This window comes from Balaenoptera acutorostrata, chromosome 6, assembly GCF_949987535.1.
Source record: "Balaenoptera acutorostrata chromosome 6, mBalAcu1.1, whole genome shotgun sequence".
Classification (NCBI taxonomy): Eukaryota; Metazoa; Chordata; class Mammalia; order Artiodactyla; family Balaenopteridae; genus Balaenoptera; species Balaenoptera acutorostrata.
In genome coordinates, this window is record NC_080069.1 from 62,068,175 (window position 1) to 62,093,255 (window position 25,081).

Sequence of the window (25,081 nt, forward strand, 5' to 3'; positions counted from 1 at the left end):
GTCAAGAAATGGTAAGAGTTATTGTAGTATTATATCCTGGAAGACATAGAGTAATGTAAATTCAGTAGCTTTCTTTAAATAGACTTCCATTTTCATTTTTGTATTATCATGTCTTTTTCTTCTGAAGTTGGATGCAAATCAACTTATACCAAAATTTCAGTTGTTTTGCATACAGTCTTCATGCTGTTTCCCATATCCTCATATAACTCTACTATTAATTACTAAATATCTTTACTAAAGATATTTAGTAAAGATAATCTTTACTAATTATCTTTATATTACTAAATATGCTTTAAAAAGGAGTTATATCTCACTACTTCAAGTGGAAAACCTATATCATTTGCCATAAATTTAGGGTAATTATGAGCAAAAGTGATGTTGTTGAATTCTACCAAAATACAGTTGCCTACCGAGGATCAGAACTTGAGGCCTGCTCTCTTTGTCAGAAAGGGAGAGTTGTAAATACTAGAGTGGTGTTAATGACTCAATAGAGACTCTCCTGGACTTAAAGGAACTGAAAGAAAATACCTTTTTCATGATGTGATTTAGTATTTTCTAGTGCCTTATCAGTGAGCCCTACAAAAATGATCTCACAATATGCTCTCTCTTTGGAAGAAACTCTGTTATACCAAAATTGGAAAGGTTTTGTTTGTAGACTCCTTTTTTAAAAAGTAAAAGCAAGCCAGTCAATTCCTATTTTAAGAGTATTCTGCGCTAATGAGGTTATTTAAGATTTTGTTTATAAGACTTTCACTAAAATCAGAATTGGGTCATCACCTCTAATGCTTTAGTTTTGGCAATCTGAGTTTGAAATAAAGGACAAATGACATAAATTAATGGAGTAAAATTAACGTTGTGGTAATATTAAATAAAGCTAACGTCTCCTGCACCTGGAGGGTGATGCAGATGGCAGGCATACGGAATTATGCACCCTGCTGCCTTTAAGTGTACTGATAAACATCTCTCAACTGAGGATAAAATATGTTCATTCACTGCCTCCAGACACATTTGAGTAAGGCAACACAATACATAAGAAACGTAGCCTAACATACTTATTTTTTGAGGAAAACATGCAATTCTGTAAGTTAAATGATTAACTATTTACCTCATTTTTAAAATAAGTCATTGTTAGAGTCATGGTCTTTGCCCTTTCTGTGAATATTAAAATATGTGTCAGTCCCATTAGGAAAAGATTTTTTTCAAGCCAGCAAGGGAGTATTTTAAGTTTACATTTTTACTTACTATGCATTAGTTAAGAAGAGAAATTTTCTAATAGAATCCTAAGTAAGTTGATTTGACTTCTTACTCTAGGTACAAATTAGATTGGCCAGTTATCACTCAGATATTTATCAACTTGTTCAATTCTTTAAGAAGTAGCTGCTCTATAGCATTGACATGTATACACTACCAAATGTAAAATAGCTACTGGGAAGCAGCCGCATAGCACAGGGAGATCAGCTCGGGGCTTTGTGTCCACCTAGAGGGGTGGGATAGGAAGGGTGGGAGGGAGAGGCAAGAGAGAGGGGATATGGGGATATTTGTATACATATGGCTGATTCACTTTGTTATACAGCAGAAACTAACACAACATTGTAAAGCAATTACACTCCAATAAAGATGTTAGAATGTTAACATATGAAAAATCCTAAAAAAAAAAAAAAAGTTACATGCACCCCAATGTTCAAAAAAAAAAAAAGTAGCTACTCTAGAAAAGATGTCAGTGTAATAATTATGCATATAGATAATATATTTTACTGCAGCTACTTCAGAGATGTCACTGAACTTTGTAAAACTTACTATGTGTTTTCTTCATTTAAGGAATGTGAATTCTCATAACTTCATTTTGTTGCAGTTGGATACCTATGCAGTTAAAAGTACAACCAGCAACTTCCAGTTTTAGCTTCAGAATGATTTTTAAAATGCTTTTATGATATTTGTTATACACACCCATTATTTTTCTTATAATTAGATGTATATTTATAGCTTACATTTTAAAAATAAAAAGGACAAGTAAAATACTCTTTTTCAGACACAGTTTTCATCAAAATAGATCTGGTGCCAGGTGTTCATTTTATGATAGAGGATGCTGGCTCACTTTAAAGAAAAAAAAATTAAGGCTAGGGCGCATATGATTTCTTCATCTTTTACTCTTTAATCTTAGGGTTAATAAATAAAGGAATTATACATTTTAAAATATACATTTATGATTTTTCTTGGCATTGGATAACTAAAACTATGGGAATTAGGTTCAACCCATTCATCTGCATTTATTTGTAAGTACCTGACTATTAGTTCTTCTATTCAGGAGTTGATTTTTTTTTTTTCTAAAGCTTTTCCTTTCTGTATGTTACAGGTATTCATGTAATGAAGTCATCAATGTCTCAATACCTACTTTGACTGCCTTGAATGAATGTAAGTCAGAGCTGATAAATGTCTTAACACTGAAGGAGCTCTAGATTTCTCTGAAATGCAGGGTAAAGTGCATGGGCCTCTGGGTCTCAAGGCCCTGGGTTCATATCCTGGCTTGGTCCCCGACTGAAAGGCAGCTGACCTCTCTGAGCCTCTGCCTCCTTGACTGTAAAAAAGGAATAATAGCATCTTCCTCACAGCCCTGTTAGTGTCAAAAGAGATGAAGTGTCTGTGCGTGGTGGCCCTTGGTAAATGATAGAAATATTGTTAATATTTCTAAAATCAGTGTAACTTCAGGGCTGCGATGATATCTCTAGTGGGATCGTGGGGGTCATCTGGAGCAGAGTGTGCTGTCACTGCTGTTAATTTGTATCCCCACTTTAAACATAAACTTGGGAAGTGTCCTCTTAGTTTCTCATTCTAGAAACATCCTCATAATTTCTGCTAGAATGGAAAGCAAAATCAAAAATGATTCCAGGAAAACTGAGAATGGCATCGTCTCATTGGATGGTGAAGCAAATGTGTCACTCCTTAATATTTTAAATAAGATATTTTGGGGATGGGAGTTATTTAAACCTAGTGAGAGGTTTTATCATCAATCTGAGCCCCGTCGCTTGCATAATAAGCCCAGTTTCTCGTTTTGAAAAGTAAATGGGAAGTTGTACAATCTCCATCACTCTATAATCTCTCCTCCCCAGTCCTCTATGTTCAATTAGTTAGGATAAATAAACTTTATTTTCATCTTCCTTTTTAGGTACAATCTCTTTTCAGAAGGGAGGGAATGAAGAAACGAGTTTGGTAGACTAAACAGTCTTCTAGAAGGAAGTTGGTGAGATCAGACTCTCTGTCAGATCCTCCTTTCTTCCACATTAGGTATTATTTCTCAAGTGATTGATACTAAATAAGTTGGGGAAATGTAAGGTGGAAATTGTATGCCCTACTAGTGGTTAAATTTTTTAGTTTTTTTTTCCCCTTAAGGATTTAAGGAAAGGGAATTAGCTTTTAAAGAGGACTTCTCCCGAGTGATCATCATGTTTGACTATAAAATAAGCTTCAAGTTCTTTTTTTTTTTTTAGAGAATTAGCAGGTTGGTTTAATGGAGAGTCATCTGTTTTCTTGTTTTTTGTTTTTGTTTTTGTTAAGTTTAATTTTATTTATTTATTTATTCATTTATGGCTGTGTTGGGTCTTCGTTTCTGTGCGAGGGCTTTCTCTAGTTGCGGCAAGCGGGGGCCACTCTTCATCGCGGTGCGCGGGCCTCTCATTATCGCGGCCTCTCTTCTTGCGGAGCACAGGCTTCAGACGCGCAGGCTCAGTAATTGTGGCTCACGGGCCCAGTCGCTCCGTGGCATGTGGGATCTTCCCAGACCAGGGCTCGAACCCGTGTCCCCTGCATTGGCAGGCAGATTCTCAACCACTGCGCCACCAGGGAAGCCCAAGCTTCAAGTTCTTTGAAGACCTGGCTCTGACAGTTCATACTGTTAAAGATTTAGGTGAGGGTTGAGAGAATGGAAGCTTCCATATGGGATCCTTCAGCACGCTTTTCTTTGGGTGCAGTGAAGGGTGATGTTTTTCTGTACTGGAGGGCAGCTGACTAGTGCATGTAAGCCTAATTTCTAGGTTTGGACATTGGGTGAAGTAAACTTATAAAGCATTCTCAGTCCCCACTTGTTAATAAAATAGTTTATGGGTATTTATAACATAAATCATACTTTTCAATTACCTAAATATTGGAAGCCAGTGAAGAGCCAAGAATCACCTTAAACCTTTATAAAGCATTGAGATCCCAAAGAATGTATGTGTCTGTAACCACCTGTGCAGAAGTGATCATTTGCAGGTAGATGAGCTCCTGTGAAAGCTGGGATGGTAAGTCCTAAAATGTGAAAAGCTTTGGTAAGTTTTCCTTTATGACCATGGATCATATATTTTTTTGATACTTGCGATGGTGTTCCTACTTAGAAAACTTATCTGTTTTTCAACTTTCAAGTGAAAACAAGAAACAGTTATTAAAATACCTTAACTTTCTATGTGGGGATTCTGAATACAAGAGAGAATAGAAATTTAGTTACTAAAGAATTTGAATGGGACTGTGGAAAATGTTCCCTACTTGAAGGAGAAAAAAATGAGATCAGAGCCATAAATCTTTCCTTTACTAAGGCCGGATACTTAGTTTTGCCAAATATATTTCTTAATGGAGATAATATCTTCCATCTAGGTTTTTTAAAGTTGAGATACGTAATGGATATGAAAGTTTTTAAAGTTTCAAAGCATAGATCATTGTTATTGTATATTAGCTAAACCACACATTTATGGATTTTTTGATTAAAAGTTCTCAAATTGACCAATACTGTCTAAATATATATTCTGTCATTTTCCTGTTACATAGTTCTAGAAATGAAATATCCCTGCTCCTCCTACAATGCTTTATTAATGAATGACATATATACCACTCTTTTCCAAAAGTGTGAGGTGGTGTTATGTTTTTTATATTTTGTGTTACGTAATTTAAAAAAAAATATTAACGATAAATCCATTAAAGAACAAACCCAACACTCATTCCCAAGCATGATCTTTCTACCCTTTTTATCATTACTGTGTCTTGGACATACCCATTTTATAGCAGATAAGTTGTACCATGTTGCTTTATTGTGTGTACCTTATGGGCTCTGTTATTCTACTGAAAATAATGTTAGCCCAGGAGTTTTGCTCAACAGTGTGGAGAGGGGTGAGGGAGGGAAAGAAGGAAGGGAGGAAGAAGGAAAAAAGTTAGTTTAGAGAAAGGGAGAAGATCATTAGCCCCAAGCCTATTCTGATAAGATTTCTACTATTGGATATGAAAGTTAAATATGGACTTCCTCAGAGTCAATGGAAAACAAAAGGGCAGGGTCAATTATAATTATACTTCAGAGACAAAAAGCAGAATTTACAAAATCTCACATATTGCATATAAATACTGAGACCTTCGTAAGTGTTCAGTAACTGTGAACAAATGAATGATAGAATCATTTTGGGACAGACTTGGACAGATCAAGGAAAAAGAAACCAAAAATAATGCCAGTGCGGCCAATGCTAGTTTGCATTTTCTGCAACTTTTGTCTCTTTTCAAACTTTTTGCTTAACTTTGAGAAGAGGAGACTAAGAGAATGGTGGTTAAGTCATCGATATTTTTCGCTTTCTGAGGAAGTAGGAAAAGTGTACAAGGTCTCAGGGGGTTGAAGGGCGAATGCAGCTGCTGTTTGTTTCTGCAGACATCCCCAAAACTTAGGGCCAGTGGATGGTTTCCATGGGAACGCTTGGTATCTAGATAGATGCTGGCAGAATGGTTTTAACCTTTCTGGAATGTAATTGAAGAAAGGTTACTTCTTCTTACTCAGTTGAAGTTACTCCCCAAGATAGTCTTTATTATAAAAAAGAAAATATGTGTATCTTATTTAATCAAACCCACTTTCCACAGCGTATCAAATTGAGTGCAGCATCTACTGGACAAACAATAAATCTTCATAAATATTAGTACTAAGGCCTTGTTTATCTCGTTGCCTTCTACCTTAGGTAATAATGATAATGAGAATAGTCCATTCCAATGGTACCACTTGATATCATGCAAAGAAAAGAATATTTCCTCCGCCCTTTAGTCTGAAGTCCTCTGAGAAGCATCATTACAGGTGGCATGATGGAGAAGTGAAGTAAAGCTATAATCTAGATATTTCAGTTTCTCTAGTGTAGATTTGGCTTGAAGTATAATCACAATAAAGTATTAACAGAAAACTGAACATACAGAACTTTGGATTTTATTTTTGATAAATAAGAGTTGATAACCAGAGAACTTCTTGGTCCAGGAAATATTTTTTCACCTGTATTCTGCATGAACTCTTTAGAAAGTGAATGTTTCCTAGAAACAGATGATTGATTAGAGGCTCAGTGACTGTAGGGACATCCTCTGTAGGATCTTCCCTAACCGTCCCTTCTCCCTTCCCCAAAAAACCCTCTCCCTTTAGTGAAAGTGTTTGTGTCCCATTAGAGCAGTTCCCTTGCAATACCATCATTGTTTCTATCCTTGTGATTCTTTTCACTGTTGTTTACCACTGTAGAAAGATGATTTGTTGCCTCTCTTAGAGAAATAGATAAGAGCTAAATTCCTGGAAATGAAAGGGCGTGTGGTCTTTGCCTTGGATTGGAAAAGTGGGAAGGGGCAGTGATGGCAAGCATTTCCTCAAGAAGTGTCATAATCTTAAGGACTCTGCTTAGTAGGAACTCATTGCTAAGGTAAACTGAGAGCGAAAGGGCAATCGTCAGGGGAAGACCCCAGTTCCAACCCGTTGTTTACTGCCAAGGCTGAAGGACCACAGCTCATTCTCGGAATTGTCGTAACATTTCATCTAGAAGAAGTGCTTGCAACGCCTTCTTGACAAATGAAGAAAACGAAGTTTGTAGGAGTTAAGTGATTGGACAGTTTCATAAAGCCTCATTGTCTTCACCCAAACCCTAGTCTTCCATAGTGAAATGTGCCATCCCAGGTGACTCAGCCTTTTCTATCCGTAGCTTATTTGTCAACTTCTCAATCTCCTTTGCTTTCTCGTGGGCCCTCTCCAAATTCCCAGTACATATTACATGGTAGACTTGAAATCGAAAGCTGATTTTCATAACAACGTAATCAGTGGGTGAACTATAATTTATATGTAACCCAAACGTAAATGGGCTATATTCAAAGAAGCACAGACTGGCAACCAAAATATATAACTGAAAGGAGTCTAAGTATTTATTTCATTTATGAAACCTTAGTTTTGATGCTCATTAAACCTTCTTAAAAATCTTTTGATGGGTCTTTATCTTATCCTAATCTTTTACTCTCAAAGAAGGGATTAAAAATTACATGCCCTCTCCTGCTCATTTCCCAGTCGTTTCCTCACACTCTGTGTTGCCCTGTTTCTTTCCTCCGTCTTCAGGCTGGAATGGCCACTTGTGCCTGACAGGCACAGCAGGTTGACCAACAGGACTGCTGGCTAACCCAGAAAACTCCATATACTCCTTCACTGTCATGGAAGGAAGCACAGAGTAGCCCATAGGAAATAGATTTAATCTTTAACTCTGACCACTTTTTTTGGCAAAATCATCCCATTACCTGGTTTCAACACATACATAAATGATAGCAAGCAAAAAAAAAAAAAAAAAAAAAGAAAGAAAGAAATCTGTCTGCTTGGGAGAATGTGTAGGGAAGGCGAGGTGGGCATATGTGATATAGAGTGATGCACAAACATGTAACAGGACTGTATCTGGAACTGTGAAAATATGCATTTTCTATGCATTGCATAGCTCTCACTCCACCCCCCCTGCTCCCCTCCTATCTTTCTCTCTTTCTCTCTCCTACTAAAAAAAGCCTTTCTTCCCTCCCCAGCCATAGTATAATATAGGCACACTCTCAAAGTAGCTGCTGGCCAAAATATTGGAGGAAAAAGTTTAGGTTCTTAATGCACAGTGTTTTCATTCTCCAAAACTATATCAGATATGGCTGGTGAGGGAGAAGGAATGAGGAATAAAAGCAATGAAAGGGCTTAAAGTGGGAAGGGGAGAAAGAATCATCCAGTGTAAGGACCTGGAAGCTGAGGGGAAGGGGACTTAGTGCCCTGTTAACCTTGAGTGATGATCCCCAGTTGACAGTTGCTTGAATCCACCAGCAGTGCCTTGACTCTGGCCCCTTCCCCACACCTCGCCTATGGACGACCCACCATCTGACAAAAGTAGGCACTCCAAGTCATCCAACTGAAGGAGGGGGCGTTGGATGACTTGGGTAGGTTTGGTGACATGGAGGAAAAATCTCACTCCCTGGTTAAGGGGAGTGCATTTCATTATCAGTTAAGAAGTGCTATAGTAGTGAGGGCAGCAAGGACCATGGCAACTTCCGTTTCCCACATGCAAACATTTAAGTCCCCATACAGAGGATATCTCTAACTCCTGAATGGCTAGTGTTTCAAAAATGTTGTGGGAGGGGAATAGTTGGAGATGAAGAGGATAGTGGTTGAGAATAGAACTTGGAACATGTTTAACCACTTCTCTGGCCTGTGGTTAGCCTGGACACAGCCTGGTTTATTAAGGGGAAAAACTTCCCTTACTTGAACTGCAAAGACAGTTGAGCAGTCCTCTCTTCCCCAAGTCAGTGCTATGTGATCACTGCCAGGGGTCTAGCCCTGTTTTTCAGGATGTGTGCTGAGCAGAGACAGGGAGGGAAAGACTTTATTCTCATTCTGCAGTCAGCAGGTCAGAATGGTTATTTTGGCTCCCAGCTTGACCTTGACTCAAAGCCCCACTTCATGTTTCCTGACTCTTTTACTGAGACCTTTTATTGTTCTCGTCTTTGTCCTTGGTCTAGATTGTCTACTGATGTTGTAGTCTGTTAAAATTTTAAATAATTGACATAGAAAAACTAGTTTGGGATGTGCTGAGTACTGGCATTCTAGGAAAACTGGACTTCACTAGAGGAGGAGGATGAGTGAAACACTTTTGTGGAGATTTCGAAGAAAACCATTGGGTGTGTTCAAGAACTCTAGAAGTGAAAAGAACTGGTTCTTTGTGAGTTCTGATTTTACTTTCAAATGTAAGGCTCCTATTTTCTTTGATCCATTTGTGTCACTAACATTACTCTTTTGGACTAGTTGTTCAGTCGTGCCACCCTGCCCAAACATGTCTTAGGCTTCCCACTGTGTAGAAAAATAAGCCCATACGTTGCTTAGTATTTGAGTCATCTAGCACTTGGCCCCAAATTTTCCTATCTAATTCACCAGTTCTGTTCCGAAGAAGCTCTAATCCTATCATACTGTTTATAATTTTCCAAACCTGGTTGGTACATACTGGCCTCCATGATTCTATTTACACTTAACGTTTCTTTCTTTTAAAATTTATTTATTTAATTAATTTATTTTTGGCTGTGTTGGGTCTTTGTTGCTGTGCGCGGGCTTTCTCTGGTTGCAGCGAGTGGGGGCTACTCTTCATCGCGGTGAGCAGGCTTCTCACTGCGGTGGCTTCTCTTGTTGCGGAGCACGGGCTCTAGGCACGCGGGCTTCAGTAGTTGTGGCACGCGGGCTTCAGTAGTTGTGGCACGCGGGCTCTAGAGTGCAGGCTCAGTAGTTGTGGCGCACGGGCTTAGTTGCTCCGTGGCATGTGAGATCTTCCTGGACCAGGGCTCGAGCCCGTGTCCCCTGCATTGGCAGGCGGATTCTTAACCACTAAACCACCAGGGAAGTCCCACTTACCTTTTTCTGAAATTATGTTTTCCTTAACCTGTCCCTGGGTTATTCACCCTTCAAGACCCAGCTCAAATCATTTATTCTTCATAAAGTTTTGTCTTTAATCGGCTGGTGTGTGTTCTTCTCATGACAAGTACTTAGAACACTGATTATTATTAATCAGAACTCATCTTTCTTCTTCTTATGCTCATGAAATTTCATCTCTGGCATAGCATTTTTCAAGTGTTACATATTACTTACTTAAAAAAAAATCTTCTATGGTCCGAAAATAAATTATTGGAACATTGGTTATACTCAGTTAAAGCAATTTGTTTTATGTCAGACTTCTCAGAATGTCAAATATAGCAGTATATTGTAAATCTTCACTGAGTGTGGGATACCATTTTCCAAACCAAATTGACCAAAAATATCTGGTCAGACTCAAGTTCCAAGTAATACATTTTAAGGAAGCACACCTCTACCACACTAGTCTTTGATCTGTTAAAGTCATTTGGCTATATAATCTCTTCCCCAGTAGATTTTGAGCTTCTGGCTGCATTGGGTCTCACTCAGCTTTTTACCCCCATAAAATACGACATATATCACATAGCAGGCCATAATACATTTCCTTTTTAAGAGAGAAATATTTTTTTTCCCTAAAGGAACCAGAAAGGAGTTGAAAGCAAGGAAGGTAGAAAGGCTGTGTTTATTATTTTTAAGGAATTAAATGAGTTGTGAGTGGTAAAAAGGAAACCCTCTGTGCATTGTCCAACATGCAGAGAGCGTGGAGCTGGAGAGGGAAGTACTGGGTCAGCTTTTGGCATACCCACGAAGTTGCAACAAAGTAATTTAGCTCATACTGGAAGATTAGGTTGTAGAGTACAAGCCAGTCCTTTAATATTCAAATATGTTTCCAAGTTGGCTGTTCTTCCTTGGTAAGTTCTTGTGCATGGGTATATTTTAGTATTCCAATTATCTACCATCTCTCCAGCTTGTTAAATTTGACCAAAACCTTGATCACATATTATGGGCCTGGCATAGGATCATTCCAAAGCCACTGCTAAATAAGAGGCCTGAAAATTCTTGACTTTACATAAGATTAAAAAATTTAAATTATGAAAGAATCTAATCTAATTCACTAATATTATAGAGGAGCCATCTTCAAAGTTACCAACAATCTACGGTAAAAGTGGGACTAAAACTCAGGTTTCCTGATAATGAGTGACTCTTTTCATTGAACACAAGTATTTAAAAGTGATTTGAATTCTTTAAAAAAAAAATTCAATACTTAAATAATTTATAATAATACTATCTTCCCGTATTAACTTGATTGAGGGAAATTAGACAAGCATTAATCTTGTATGTTTGAAGTTGGAGCAAAGGAGATGAATGAATAATAGCTGATTATTATCATTAACTTATTGAGCTGTACTCTCAAAAGTTCAGACATGAAACCATGAGACTTCATAGTCATCAGTATATACAAATTTCTAGCAGCACTCTACCTGAAAGATCATTCAGATTCAACTCTGTGTTTGACAGAGGAGGAAGCTGCAGATAAGCAACTTTTTCAGCAGATATTAAAGTTCACTGTTTCTCAAATTGTGTCTGTGAGTTGGAGTTAATTTATTTTCATCTGCCTTCCGCATGGAAATATAAGGCAAATCCCCATCAGTTTATTGTCATTCCAGCTACTAAGTCTCGGGACAGTTACATAAAAACAAAACTAAACAAGATTACATTTTGATTATTATTGTGGTTACTATTGAGACAAGTTCCCCACATAAGCTTGATTAAATGTTTATGTTTGTATGATAGTGATTGCAATATTAGGTTATAAGACAAAGCCGTTTTGTGATAAATTAATATTTTGAGAAGTTTAAAAAGCATTTCTGCATGTATAGTAAATTGTAATCATATGTGATTATAAAGCTCATTCAATAAGTGGAAATGTATTACAGATTGATAGGTTTAGATTAGCAGGGAACACTGTTAAGATGTTTTAGTGCAAGTTTTTGAAAATACAAGTCCCATTTAAAGGGAAAATTTAAGGGTAAATACATTAAGAATTAGCCTGCAACTTTTAGAGATACAATAAATAAATGTAGATGAACTAACCTTACACCCACATTAAAATATGCGGTTCACCCCACGAGCTTCAGCTATTTCGGTTTCAACAACCATTGCTGGTTCATGTATGTGTATACAGTGCAACAGTGACACCACTGGGCCAGACTTATCTTACTTCTTGAGCTTCAAAGTGTTAACAAAAAAAAAAGTTAGATGTTTATGAGAAATGGAGTCAATTGGGTAAAATGTGTGTATGGTTATGAAACTAGGCTATTGAATTTGAGGGATACGGGGGTCGACTTTCCACCAGTGCCTTTATAGTGCTGACTCTGTTGGGTCTGCTTCTTCAGTGACTGAAAAAATAAAGGACCAGATGATAACTATGACTGATTAAGTAAAATGAGGCTGTTCCTGATACTCCAAGAAATATTGTCAATTAGTTAAAGACCTTTACATTTAGTTTAAATTTTCAAAGAGAAAATAAACCCACTTAGAGGAAAAAGGAAATCCATGGAACAGTTTAATTTTTTTCTAGAGTCCAACCACTAGAGGGCAGGAGAGTCCACGCTACTTTGGCTTTGTTCTACATTACCCGCCCCGCCCCTACTCTACTCTGTCTTCAGCCCATCCTTCTCTTCCTGAGTAGATAAATACATTCTTCAGAAAAGGGGCTGTTTCTTATTTCTAAAATACTGGAGCATTACATTTTCTAGAAACATACCCAAGATAAAAGGCAGTACAAGTAGAATGTGAGATAACATCTTTTTCCAAGTGTAAGGGTGTGATTATATTCTTTTGTTTATATTAAAATCAGCTCTTTTTTGAAGTAAATGCTTGGGGCAAAAAAGGAGGGGGTATATCCACAGGATTTTCTGTAGCTATTGAAAAAATTAATACCAAGTACTAAATCAATTAATTCTTAAGTCAATTCTTAAGAAATCTTCCATTCCTGGAAATCTAACTTAAAGTGAGAAAATATAAAAGTGATAAAGCCAAGCCCTTTGTGTTCTTAAGAAGAAACTCTGTATGAAGAACATAAAATAATAGGCACATGAAATACTCGAAACTTAGAAGCCTAGATTTTCATTGATGTTATCATTGCATATAATTGCTAGGATTTGGGAGAGAAAAGTGGCCGTTTCAAAAAATTTTTTTTCAGTTTCCTTTATCTTTCTTCTAACAAAAGCTTTTATTTCTGGTAAAGTGAAAGATTTGGTTGAAATTTTTCTTTGACTAAAGTTGAAACCAACTGTGTGAGTGTTTATTTTGTGTTTTATCCAGTAAAGAAAGATTATGTTGTAATACATCACTGATAAAAGTAAAATCATTTCTCTAGTTTCTGCTTCTAGCTCAGTAAGTGATCGTCACTGCAGTCTTCAACACTTTGTGCATAAAATTTCCTGTGCAGGTAAACTTAGCTGGGATCTTTGGCATTGAAATACTTAGAATTAAATTTTTCTATAAACATACTTACAGAACTGGTAATTTTACTTGCTGAAGAATGGAATCCTATAGAGGAATATTTTAAAGAAATATGAGCTTTCTTGAGAAAACTTGATTATATTTGGTTAGACCTTCACCTATACCTTTTGTGTGTGTGTGTGACCTATACTTTTGAATAACTATTTATTCTCCCAAACAGTGCTGGGCATAGAGCAGATACTCAATTTGTTCAATGAAAATTAGCACCTATTGGTTGTATCTAAATTCCACACATGATGCTGGGAACTCTTAGCCCTTCCTTATGGGAGTTAAAAGTTTCTAGAGTAATAAATGTTCAATATTGCTAACTGTAAGGTAAGTTAATTTTGGCACTTGTATTTGTTGATTTTTGTTAGTTTCCCACTCTCCTCACAGAAGTGTTCCATGACACGTATTTTTTTCCAGGTAAGGTGAACTGAATTATTTTGGCAGGGCACTTTTAAACGAACTTTGAGATTATTGCAAGCAAACTGCAGTGTCTCAAAAACAAGTGTTGTCAATTACTGGCCTAAGTGATGAATTTTCTCCAAATTCCCTGCATGTTGTTCCCAGGATTTTTTTTTTTTTTTTTTTGGTAACTCCCATACATAGTTTTGGTACTCTGCCCCTCCTGCACAAATTCACTTTGGAAATTTGCAAAGGATTAAATTCTGGTTGTGGCCTAGGGCTTGACAAGCAACTTCCTGGAAAGGCTTTGCAATAAGAGCTTTGTAGACAAAACTCGTCCTGGCTCATTTTAAGTTTCTCCTTGGTGTGTAAGTCTGCTATTACTCATGCAGTGGTTCAGTTTACACTGGCCCTTCTTAGGGAACTATAAGGACATGATCTTAAGGAGACAGTGCACACATACCAAAACAATCCAGTCATAATATTTTTAAAAGAGATTCCTTGGGAGGCAACCACCATAGATTCTGACCCTTCTTTCTTAAAAAAATGCAGTTAACCTCAAATATGTTACTTTGATATCCTTAGAGTAGAAGAGAAATCCTCAGACCCTAAAGCAGAACATTGGTATTTCAGGTATGAAGTGACTTTTACGGAAATGGAAACCAGTCAGAACTCCTGTTTATCTCATGAAATTGCCCAATTTGAACAAGATATTTTTATTTGGCAACTTTTACTGAGGAAAGTTTTTTTGAGGGTGGGGAGAGGTCCTTTTCTTCTTCTCTATGGATTAGATTACTTACATGAGATGCTTGATTAGGTTCAGCTGGAAAGAGGATGACCTTAGTTAACCCACTGTTTAACCCAGTTCAGCTAACATTCGAACCTAGACTACTTTGCCAAGATTTCCTCTGTTGGACTTGAGAGCCAGCCTGCCTTGGAGAGTAACAGTCGGTTAATTCTATTCTAAGATAGTAGTTCAGTCATCCTCTGGTATCCGTAGCATTATTTCTGAGTGGCCTCCAACTTGTTAGCTTTTTATATCAGACTCTGATTTCCTATCCAACCATTATGTACTCAGGGCTTATGATGACTGATTCCCTCATTACATTATAAAATTGAATACTTGAAACACTCATGTGATGGGAACAGTGATCTTCCCCGTTTTGCAGATAAGGAAAATAATTGATCTGTCTGACCTTTATCAGTCTAAGGTCACACATATTAAAGGGGACAGAGTGAGAATCAAATCCATATCTTTTGACTTCGTATCCACTCTTACTTTTGCCAAAACTGTACCTTGTAGTTCCATCCCAAGGAGGGAAAATGGTATAAACTGGACTAAATCAGGGTTTGAAACCACAAGCCAAGTTAAGTTATTGCTATTAATGGGAACAATTGCATGAACCCCCATAGCCTTCTTGCACCTGCAGACTCTACCCTGCCCTCAACTACATCATTATAGCTCGGAATGCAGCTGTTCTGCTAAAGACTTTAAACAGGAAGGTTGCACCACGATTCATGCCTAGTAAGTGCCAATGATACTGCAGCTATTTTATAGAGCAGCAAAACAAGTTTCAGCAACCCAGATCTTTATCTGCTTCAGCGGAAAAGACCAGTTACATTTTAATCTCAGTTATATAAATGATTGTTATGAAAGCAAGCTGGTACATCTCTAGAAGGTTTTTTTTTTTTTTTTAACTCTTCCTTTGATGCCCATTAGTTCTTTTTTTTGAAATAAAGGATGAATTAAACTATCAATACATTAAGTATAGAAAATGAGGTAGATCTCACTCTTGAATGGGTATTCTGGTCAGGATGTTTCATGGAGTTGAGACACACTGTAGCCGAAATCACCTCTAGTAAAGCATAATTTATATTCAATGAAATGTACCAGGTTTAACTGTAGATCTTAATATGCTTTGATAAATCTATGTGCCAGTCATTTCCAATATCCTCAAAAGTTCAGCTGTGTCCCTTTTCAGTCAGATTCCCCTTCCCCCAGTTACCACATCTGGTCACAGGTAACCACTGACCTGCTTTCTGTAACTACCAAATAGTTGTTCTTCATTAGAATTGCATATGAATAAAATCACATTGTCTATATTCTCTTTGTATTGGCTTCTTTTGCTCAGGCTGTTTGTGTGATCTATGTTGTATGTTTTAGTAGTTCATTTCTGGGTAGTATTGCATTGTTGGGATGCCCAGTTTGCTTATTCATACCACTACGATAGACATTTGTTTCAAGTTTTCAACTGTTATAAAGATACTAAGAAGATTCCTGAAGAAGATTTTGTGTCCATATAACACTTTTATTTCTATTGGGTAAAAGCTATAATTAGAATTGCTGGGTCATAAGGGAAATATATACACACACACATGAACTTTATAAGAAACTTCTAAACTGTACCACTTTGTATTCCCTCCATCAAAGTACGAGAGTTGCAGTTTCTTGATATTCTCACCAACACTTGGTATGATCAGTCTTTTTAATTGGAGTCATTCAGATGACATCTGGTGGTGTTATACTGTGGTTTTAATTTACATTTACCTAATGAATAATCATGTTGAACAACTTTTCATGTGTTTATTTGCTATTTGTATTACATGTCTTCTTAGATGTGTATGTCCAAATCTCTTATGCAAATTTTAAAAATTGGCTTGTTTGTTTTTCTAATTATTGAGTTTTGAGAGTTCTGTGTATGTATATATGTGTGTGTGTGTGCGTGTGTGTATATATATAATGCAGATCCTTTATTTTATATATATTTTTCCCTTCAAGTTTGTGATTTTTCTCTTCATTCTCTTCCCAGTGTCTTTGAAAGAGCAGAAGTTTTAATTTTGATGCAGTCTAATTATTAATTTGTTCTTTTATGGATCATGCATTTGGTGTGTATCTAAAAAAATCTTTGTCTAACTCAAAGTCACAAAAATTTTCTTCTAATTTTCTAAATGTTTAATAGATTTAAGTTTATATTAAGGTCAGTGATTTATTTTGAGTTAATTTTTATATATTGTGTGAGGTATGAATCTGAGATTTTTTTTTTTGCATATATTCAGTTGATTCAGCACATTTGTTAAAAAGACTATCCTTTCTCCACTGAATTATCTTTGCACGTTTTGGAAAATCAGTTGTCCCAATACATGTGAGTTTATTTCTGTTCTATTGATTTATCTTGCTGTCTTTACATTTATATTGCACTGTCTTTATTCTAGCTTTAAATTAAGCTTTAATTTTGGTAGCATTAATCGTTTAAATTGTTCTTAATTTCAAAATGCTTTTGGCTACTCTGGGCACTTGGCATTTCCATATGAGTTTTAGAGTCAAATTTTTAATTTCTGAAAAATAAGCCTTTGAAGATTTTGAATGGGATAATGTTGAATATATAAATCAATTTGGGGTGAAGTTATCCCTTAACCACATTGAGTCTTTTGACCTGTGAACAAAATATATTTCTTCTTTATTTAGATCTTTCTGGTTTCTCTGAGCAATCTTTTGTAGTTTTCAGAGTACAAGTCTTTTGCATCTTTTATTAGATTTATCTCTCCTAAATTTTTGATACTATTGTAATTCGTATTATTTTTTAAATTTCAATTTCTGGTTTTTTGTTGCTGGTATAAAGAAATACAGTTGGTTTTGTTTATTGATCTTATGTTCAGCAAATTTACTAAATCACTTACTCATGATGGTAGCTTCTTTGCAGATTCTATTAACTTTTCTATCTAGAAAATCACGTCGTCTATGAATAAAAGAGTTTTATTTTTCCTTTCCAATCTGGATAACTTCAGTTTCTTTTTCATTGTTTTATTGCATTAGCTAGAACCTTCAGTACAATATTGACTAGAAGTGATGAGAACTTACATCTTTGTCTTATTCCAAGTGTTTAGTTCTTCACTATGTTGTATGATATTAACTGTGAGATTTTTGTTTATGCCCTTTATCCAGTTGAGTAAATTCCTTTTTTCTCTAGTTTGCTGGGATTATGTATCGGTATGTTTGATTTTGTTCAGTGACTTTTTATGTGTCTATTAAATTGATCTTTTTTGTTAAGTTTATTAATATGTTGAGATACATTTATTTTTATTTATGTATTTCCAAATGTTCAACCAGCCTTGAATCCCTGGAATAAAACAGACTTGGTTATAATGTATTATACTTTTTATATATTGTTTGATTCAACTTGCTAAAATTTTGTTTAGAATTTTTACATCTGTGTTCACGAGGGATATCAGTGTCTAGTTTTCTTTTCTTGTAATGTCTTTATGTCTTGCTGTCAGAGTTTTGCTATCAGAGTAATGTGGTCCTCATAAAATGGGGAATATTCTCTCCTTTTCAATTTTTTTGAAAGAGTTTATGTTTAATGGTAATATTTCTTCCTTATATATTTGGTAGAATTTATCAGTGAAGTGATCTGGGCCTGGAGTTTTCTTTGTGGAATGGCTGGGCCGTTAACTACACATTAATATGCATTCCATTCTCATAGGGCGAAGTGGTCTCTAAATGCCGATTAGGTCAAGTTGGTTGATAATGTTGTTAAGATCCTCTGTATCCTTAGTGATGATGTTCTGTTTACATGTTCTATTAATTTTGAGAGAAGGGTATTGCAGTCTCTTACGGAAATTGTGGATTTGTCTCTTTTTCTTTGTAGTTTTATCAGTTTTTGCTTCATGTATTTTGAAGTCATATTATTAGATGAAAGAACATTTAAGCTTGCTATGTCCTTTTAATGAGGCTATGTTGTTTTGCTTTTTTGCATGTTTAGCAATTTTCTATTGTATGTTGGACATCTCAACATTGTGGTTTTCATTTCTAAAAGTTTGACATAGATCATTTTTACACAGAACTGAATGTTTGATTTTGTTGTTTTTCTTTAAACAGTGGTATTTAAACACCTAAGTGGTCATTCAGAGTACACAGAAGTTCTAAAAATTATTATTATAATAGCCATCTTCACACATGCCTGAGCAAGTATGTAAAGTTTATATACAGTGAGTAACATATGACCTTAATTTGAGAGGATTTGTAATAATCTTGACGAAAATAAAAAGAAGATATGGTTTTGAAATGACTTTAAGATACAAATAATACATTCAAGAAGCAAAAGGAGAAACAACAATTTTTCATTCTATACCACATTTACTTTTGAATATTTAATCCTATTTAAATGAAATCTAAGTGAAAAAATTTTAAATATAAAAAATCAAACATTTCTTCAGCATATACTATATTCAAGGCAGTGTGGTACTATGAGCCAAAAAAAAGAAGACATAGTATGTCCTGGTTTTGAGAAATTTATTGGGTTGGCCAAAAAGGTAATTTGGGTTTTTCCATAAGATGTAATACTCTTTGGTTGGGGAAATAAGACAGAAAAAAAGACAAGTAGTGTCAAATAAGTATAAGTACTATTAGTATAACTTGGTCTTTGTTGTCTGTAGAGAACTCAAAATTTTTAATATACATTATATCTACAAGGGTCCAAAGGGAGTCAGTAATGTTAGGACTGTCCCAGGACCCTAAACAACACAAAGCATGATACCCCAAAGCCCCCATTGCTGAATGCCATTCTCCTTCTTCAAAAAGTGTTGCTCTTCTCAGTGGCATCCTGTCTACTATTCCTGGGCAAAGAGAGACTAAGTTTGTCAGACAGAAGCTGCATCCTAACTCTCTCTCCTAGCTTGTGTTTCAGACATCCACCGGGTAACACCCTTTGTTCAGTTAATCCACTTCTAAATCACTTATCTGCAGCCTTTCTGTATGAAGACTTAAGGGGCTCTCTAGGGCAACTGAAACTACAGAGGTGTGGCTCTACAGGAGCAGAAACCGTGAGACCGAGAAGTTTGTGAACAAAGGGTATGTAAGCTTGGCCCTCGGGCCATACTAAACAGTAGATACGATCACCCCAAAATTGTTTTATATGTGTAATTTATTTTCCTATAATTAGCAAAGTATCATTTGTATTCTATAAGAAAATAATGTTGGTATGCATACTATAAATTTAACTATAGCCTGTTTATAACACTTTATTTCACCAGGAATAAAATGACTTATAAATAAACAGGTATTACTTCCCTTTTCCTTACTTACCCTAAGATCCCATTCATTTCTTTTCTTGCCTCTTTGGCTCTTCTGTCAAGTTTCTAATTCCCTGCCCCTCATCTCTCTTTTCCATCCTTTCCTTCTTATGATGGGTGTGCATGAGGTAATGGGTTAATGTTTTTGATAGATTTTATTAAAATCAGTATTTGAAGGTCTACATGAAGGTAATCTTCCACAATTGTTCTCTTGGGAAATGGTGCAATATACTAATAAAATTGTCACTGCACATAACCTTTTTAGAATCCATCTTTGACAGATTTATTCCATAAACATATTTACTTTTGCATTTCCTAAATTTATAAACAAAAGTTTTCACTTATGTTATATTTTAATGACTTCTGATTATTTCAGAGACTCAGAGGAAAAATAATGCTTGCTAGCGTTGAAGGTGTTCAAAAAAAATGCAGCACAGCCTCTTAAGGTAGTCTGAAAAAAGATTTTCCAAAGAACTTCATGAATGAAAGCATCATCACCCAAAGCTTTGGCCTTTCAAACTAAAAGTGATGTTTAAAAAATATTTTTACTTGAATAGATAGTATAGAGTTGCCATATGTGCCTCCCCTGATCCACACACAGTTTTCCCTATTATTAATATCTTGCATCGATGTGATACATTTGCTATAATTAACAGATACTGACGCATTATTCTTAACTGAGATCCATAGTTTAGATTAGGGTTCATGCTTTATATTGGACAGTTCTTTGGCTCTTGAAAAATATATAGTGTCATTTATCTACCATTGCAGCATAATAAAGAATAGTTTCATCATCCTAAAAATCCCCTGTTCATCTCTTCCCCTTCCCTCTGGCAACTACTGATTGTTTTACTATTTCTAGGGTTCTGCCTTTTTCAGAATGTCACATAGTTGGAATCATATAGAATGTGACTTTTTTAGACTGGCTTCTTTCACTTAGCAATAGGCCATTCAGATTCCTTCATGGTTTTGGTGGCTTGATCGCTCAATTTTTATTGCCAAACATACTCCATTCCATGTACCACAGTTTGTTTATCCATCCACCTATTGAGGGGCATCTTGGTTTCTTCCAGTTTCTGATATTATGAATAAATCTGCCTAATGCTCCTGTGCAGGTTTTTGTGTGGATGTAAATTTTCAACTCAATAAGGTAAATACCTAGGAGTGCAAATGGTGGGTCATGTGTTAAACAGTATGTTTACTTTTGTAAGAAACTGCCAAACTTTCTTCCAAAATGGCTGTATTCTTCTGCAGTCCCACCAACAGTGAATGGGAATTTCTCTTGTTCTGTATCCTCATCAGCATTTGGTGTTGTCAGCATTTTGTATTTTAGCCATCCTAAGTGTGTAGTGGTATGTCATTGTTGTTTCAGTTTTCAATTTTCCTATGACCAGTGATGTTGAGAGTATTTTCATATGCTTTTCCACCTGTATATCTTTGGTGAGATGTCTGCTCAGATGTTTTGCCCATTTTTAAATTGTGTTGCTTGTTTTCTTATTGTTGAGTTTTAAGGGTCCTTTCTCTATTTTGGATACAAGTCACTTGTCAGATACGTGTTTTGCAAATATTTTCTCCCAGTCCTTGGCTTGTCTTTTATTCTCTTTTACAGAGCAAAAATTTTAATTTTAATGAAGTCTAACTTATCAATTTTTCTTATATTTTCTCATATTTTTGATGTTGCATCTAAAAACTCATTGCCAGACACAAGGGCACCTAGAGGTTCTCCCGTGTTATCTTCTAGAAGGTTTATAGTTTTGCATCTTATATTTAGGATTATAATCCATTTTGAGTTATTTTTCGTGAAGAGTATAAAGTCTGTGACCAGATTCATTTTTTTGGCATATGAATGTCTAATTGTTCCAGCACCATTTGTTGAAAAGACTATCCTTTTTCTATTTATTTGCCTTTTTTTGTGACAAAGATCAAATGACTATATTTGAGTGGGTGTGGTGTTTTTTCTCCATTTTAAAAATAACACTTAACTAGATTTTAAAAAATAAAATGAAATATAAATAAGAAAAACACTAATGATCTATAAAGAGAGGGCTTCCATTTGTTAGATGATTGAATAAAGTTGATTTTGCTCCCTTGTTTCAGAAATCATTCCAAAGCAACAAGGATAATGGGAGACACAGACACAGATCTTCTTTTTGATAACAGTAGGAGATTTTTTAAAACTCTAAATCGCAGTATCCAAGAAAAGGATTGCGAAATGTTGTGCTGTTTAAACAAGGATGCCAGGAGGCACTTAGATTTTGTATGTGGGGCTGTGAATCTCTAAACAGCTGGAATTCCCCAGAGTCAACATAGTTCCTAGGAGCAATGCCTTCTTTGGAAGAACGGAAATGGGTAATTGGACTAGTTGCACAACTTACCTGAAAGCAATTTTATACTATAAAGAAGCACACTTATGCGCGCGCGTGTGCGCGCACACACACACTCTCTCTCTCTCTCTCAACCCTGTTACATAAAGCACTTCAGTATAAACCAGAAAGAATTTCTCCTATTTTGGAGTGCTGGTCTCTTATGCATGACCTTCCTTTAATTAATTGGTAGAGGATAAACTTGCTTCATTCAAAGACATCTAATTTTTTTTAAAATTGGAGATACTACAATAAGTCAAAGAAACAGAGAAAACAGAGGTCAGAGGATATTGATAATGATGTTGCCCTAAAACATGAGAATTGTGATTATAGGCATACATTTTAAAAAATTTAATAAAACACTTTTTTTAATATATAAAGAGTTGAAAGCAGAGATATGAGGGCCCAGAGAGATGGCCATGTTGATAATTTTGATCTAAATAGCCTCAAGGAAATGGAAATACTAGAGACGACGGAAGATAGAAGTACCTTCTAGCTCCGTCATAGATTAGGTACGATAATCAGTTAAATATGATTTGAGACGTATCAAAAGCCAGGCCTGCCCCCTCTAATACCTCTTCACCTGTCAATCTTGGCATTATCCTCTTCTTCCTAACACAAGAAGTTAAAGTAATTCTACTCCACTAGGTCAGGTGGGCACCTGTGTATCAGCTAAACCAAGACTGTATGGAAATGTACACTGCCTGCAAAAACGGGGATGAGTTATCGATGGCTGCTTTGATGACCTTGTCTAAGCACGTATCAGTTCATCACTTGAGGCTTGTTGAACGTTGCATAGAGCCTGGCGGTGAAGACGAGATGATGGTCAGATAAATTGCAGTGCAGAGAGTAGCCTAGGAGTAGCACGCCACAAGATGGCGCTAGACTGGCGAGAACAGACACAGTAAAAAGCCTCAGAGAACTGAAGGAAGTATTTTTAGTCCATTTTGGAAGGAGGTTGCCAAGAAACAAACATATTTTCTTGGGAAGACACGTATCTTTTGATCTAGTAAGTCCAAGTCTGAACATGAGACTCTACTAGAAATCAGTTGTGTGACTTTAAGCAAGTTACTCAAGCTCTGAGAGCCCTGTCTGTGAAGTGTAAGAGCTGATGTCTGCATCGTTGGTTGTTGGTAGTTTTAACTGAGATGAAGTTCGGAAGGTACCTAGCACAGAGGAGGTGGCATTCAGGCTGTGATGCACAATTCCACAGGGCGGCATTCTCAGTGTGGATGACGCTGGAAGCTGTGGAACGTGGAGGCCCTAGGCAGTCCGTTAGGATGACTGTTATTATTGCTGCCTTCTCCTTTTGCCCAAAGGCAGCTCCAGCCAGTCATGTATTGGAATAGCACAGGAAAATTAATTCTCTGCTCTTTCTGTTTTACTTCTTGTTACTTTACAGCCTTATACACAGTGTGATGCGTGTGAAAAGGGCCTAAACTGATAGAAGAGTGTTCCTGGTCAAAGCCCCATTATTCTTTAACTAATTTGGGAAAGTGAATCAGTTAAGAATTTGGTCCCCAGTTTCTTCATCTGTGAAAAGAGAGAGTTGGACCAGATAATCTGTAACACTCTTTCCCCAATTCTTTGATTTACAGGCTGGGTCCCGTTCAGTCCTTTCCTCCTGGTACAGTTGCCCATAGAGAAGAAATCTTGTTCTTAAAATGGCAATGAAATGCATTGAGCATGAATTCCCAGAGGATGGGAGAAATGGGCCAGACTTCTCCTACAAGTATGTGCCATCTAGTCCTTGGCAAGAAAAGGAAGTTGTCAGGCTGAGCTTAAAATATTCCTCTTTGCTGATACAGTATTAATTAAATCTGCTTAATCATTGCTGCAACTGTTTAGCAGAGAAAAGCCCAGAGAGCTCAGGGAGCAAGCAGATTATGGGAAAGTATGGGAACATCAAGGGCAGAATCATGTTTACAATGAAAGTTAAACCTCCTCTCCATCCCCCTCCCCCCTCCCCCTCCCCCTCCTCCCCTTCCCCCTTCTCCCTTTCTTCCTCCCCCTCCTGTCACTTCTACCACTCCTTCCTCTCTTCTTCCCCTTCCCCCTCTTCCTCTCCCTTCTCTTAATCCTCATCTTCCTCTTCCTCTTCCTCTTTTTAATTTCAAGGAATTGAGTAGTTGCTCAAAGACCTTGGCGATGGCGCTGGAGCTCTGTGCAGCTGAACATCACTCCATTCCCATCTCCCTGGCAGTTACCCCCAGTAACTAATGCAGACTGAGAACACACACGTAAGTCCCTTTCAAAGGAAAGCCATCACATCTACTCCCACTTTCTTAGCAGGTTTTCTAAATCTTCAATAAGTTTGTGTTCGCTGGGAATGAATGTCTGAATTTAGGCTTCAAAAATATTCCTCCCCCCATCCCAATCTGTATAATTACTGTTTTTTTTTTTTTTCCTGAAGCCTTTCAAAATACTATAATTAACAGATTGGCAGATAACCCATAGAACTGCAGTTAAGGCAAATATAGTATGCAGCTGTCTTTGCATTAAGTGATTAAATCAAATAGCATAGTTTTGAAGTACATTTATAAGGCATAAATTTACCTCCTGGCAAAACTGTCTTAAGTAACACACCCTGCACCATCTGTTCACTCAGTATTAATAACCATATTTCCCAGGACGATAGCTATGGAGAGCAGAGCTACCAGCTGTGCAGAACTAAGAGGTGCTGAAGGATCCTTTGGAATACTCAGCAACTTTTGGATCCTCTTAAGGATGCTCACAGTGATTGGGCATATGAAACACACACACACACAACATATATGTGTGTGTGTATATATATGTGTATATATATATATATATATAGGTGCACATGCATGCACATACACCCATGCATGTGCATACACTTGCCCATGTACACATGTGCACACACACACACACACACACACCACCTCAAGGTACAGATGACTGTATGCTCACTTTCCATGAAGAAGACAATACACTGGTGTGACTTTAAATGTATTTATTCAAGTACTTATTTCATTAAATGATTCATTGAGCAATGATTTATTCAATACCTCTATGTGTTAGATTAGGTTCTAGGTAGCAGGAGTACATTGGTGAAGGGCAGTGG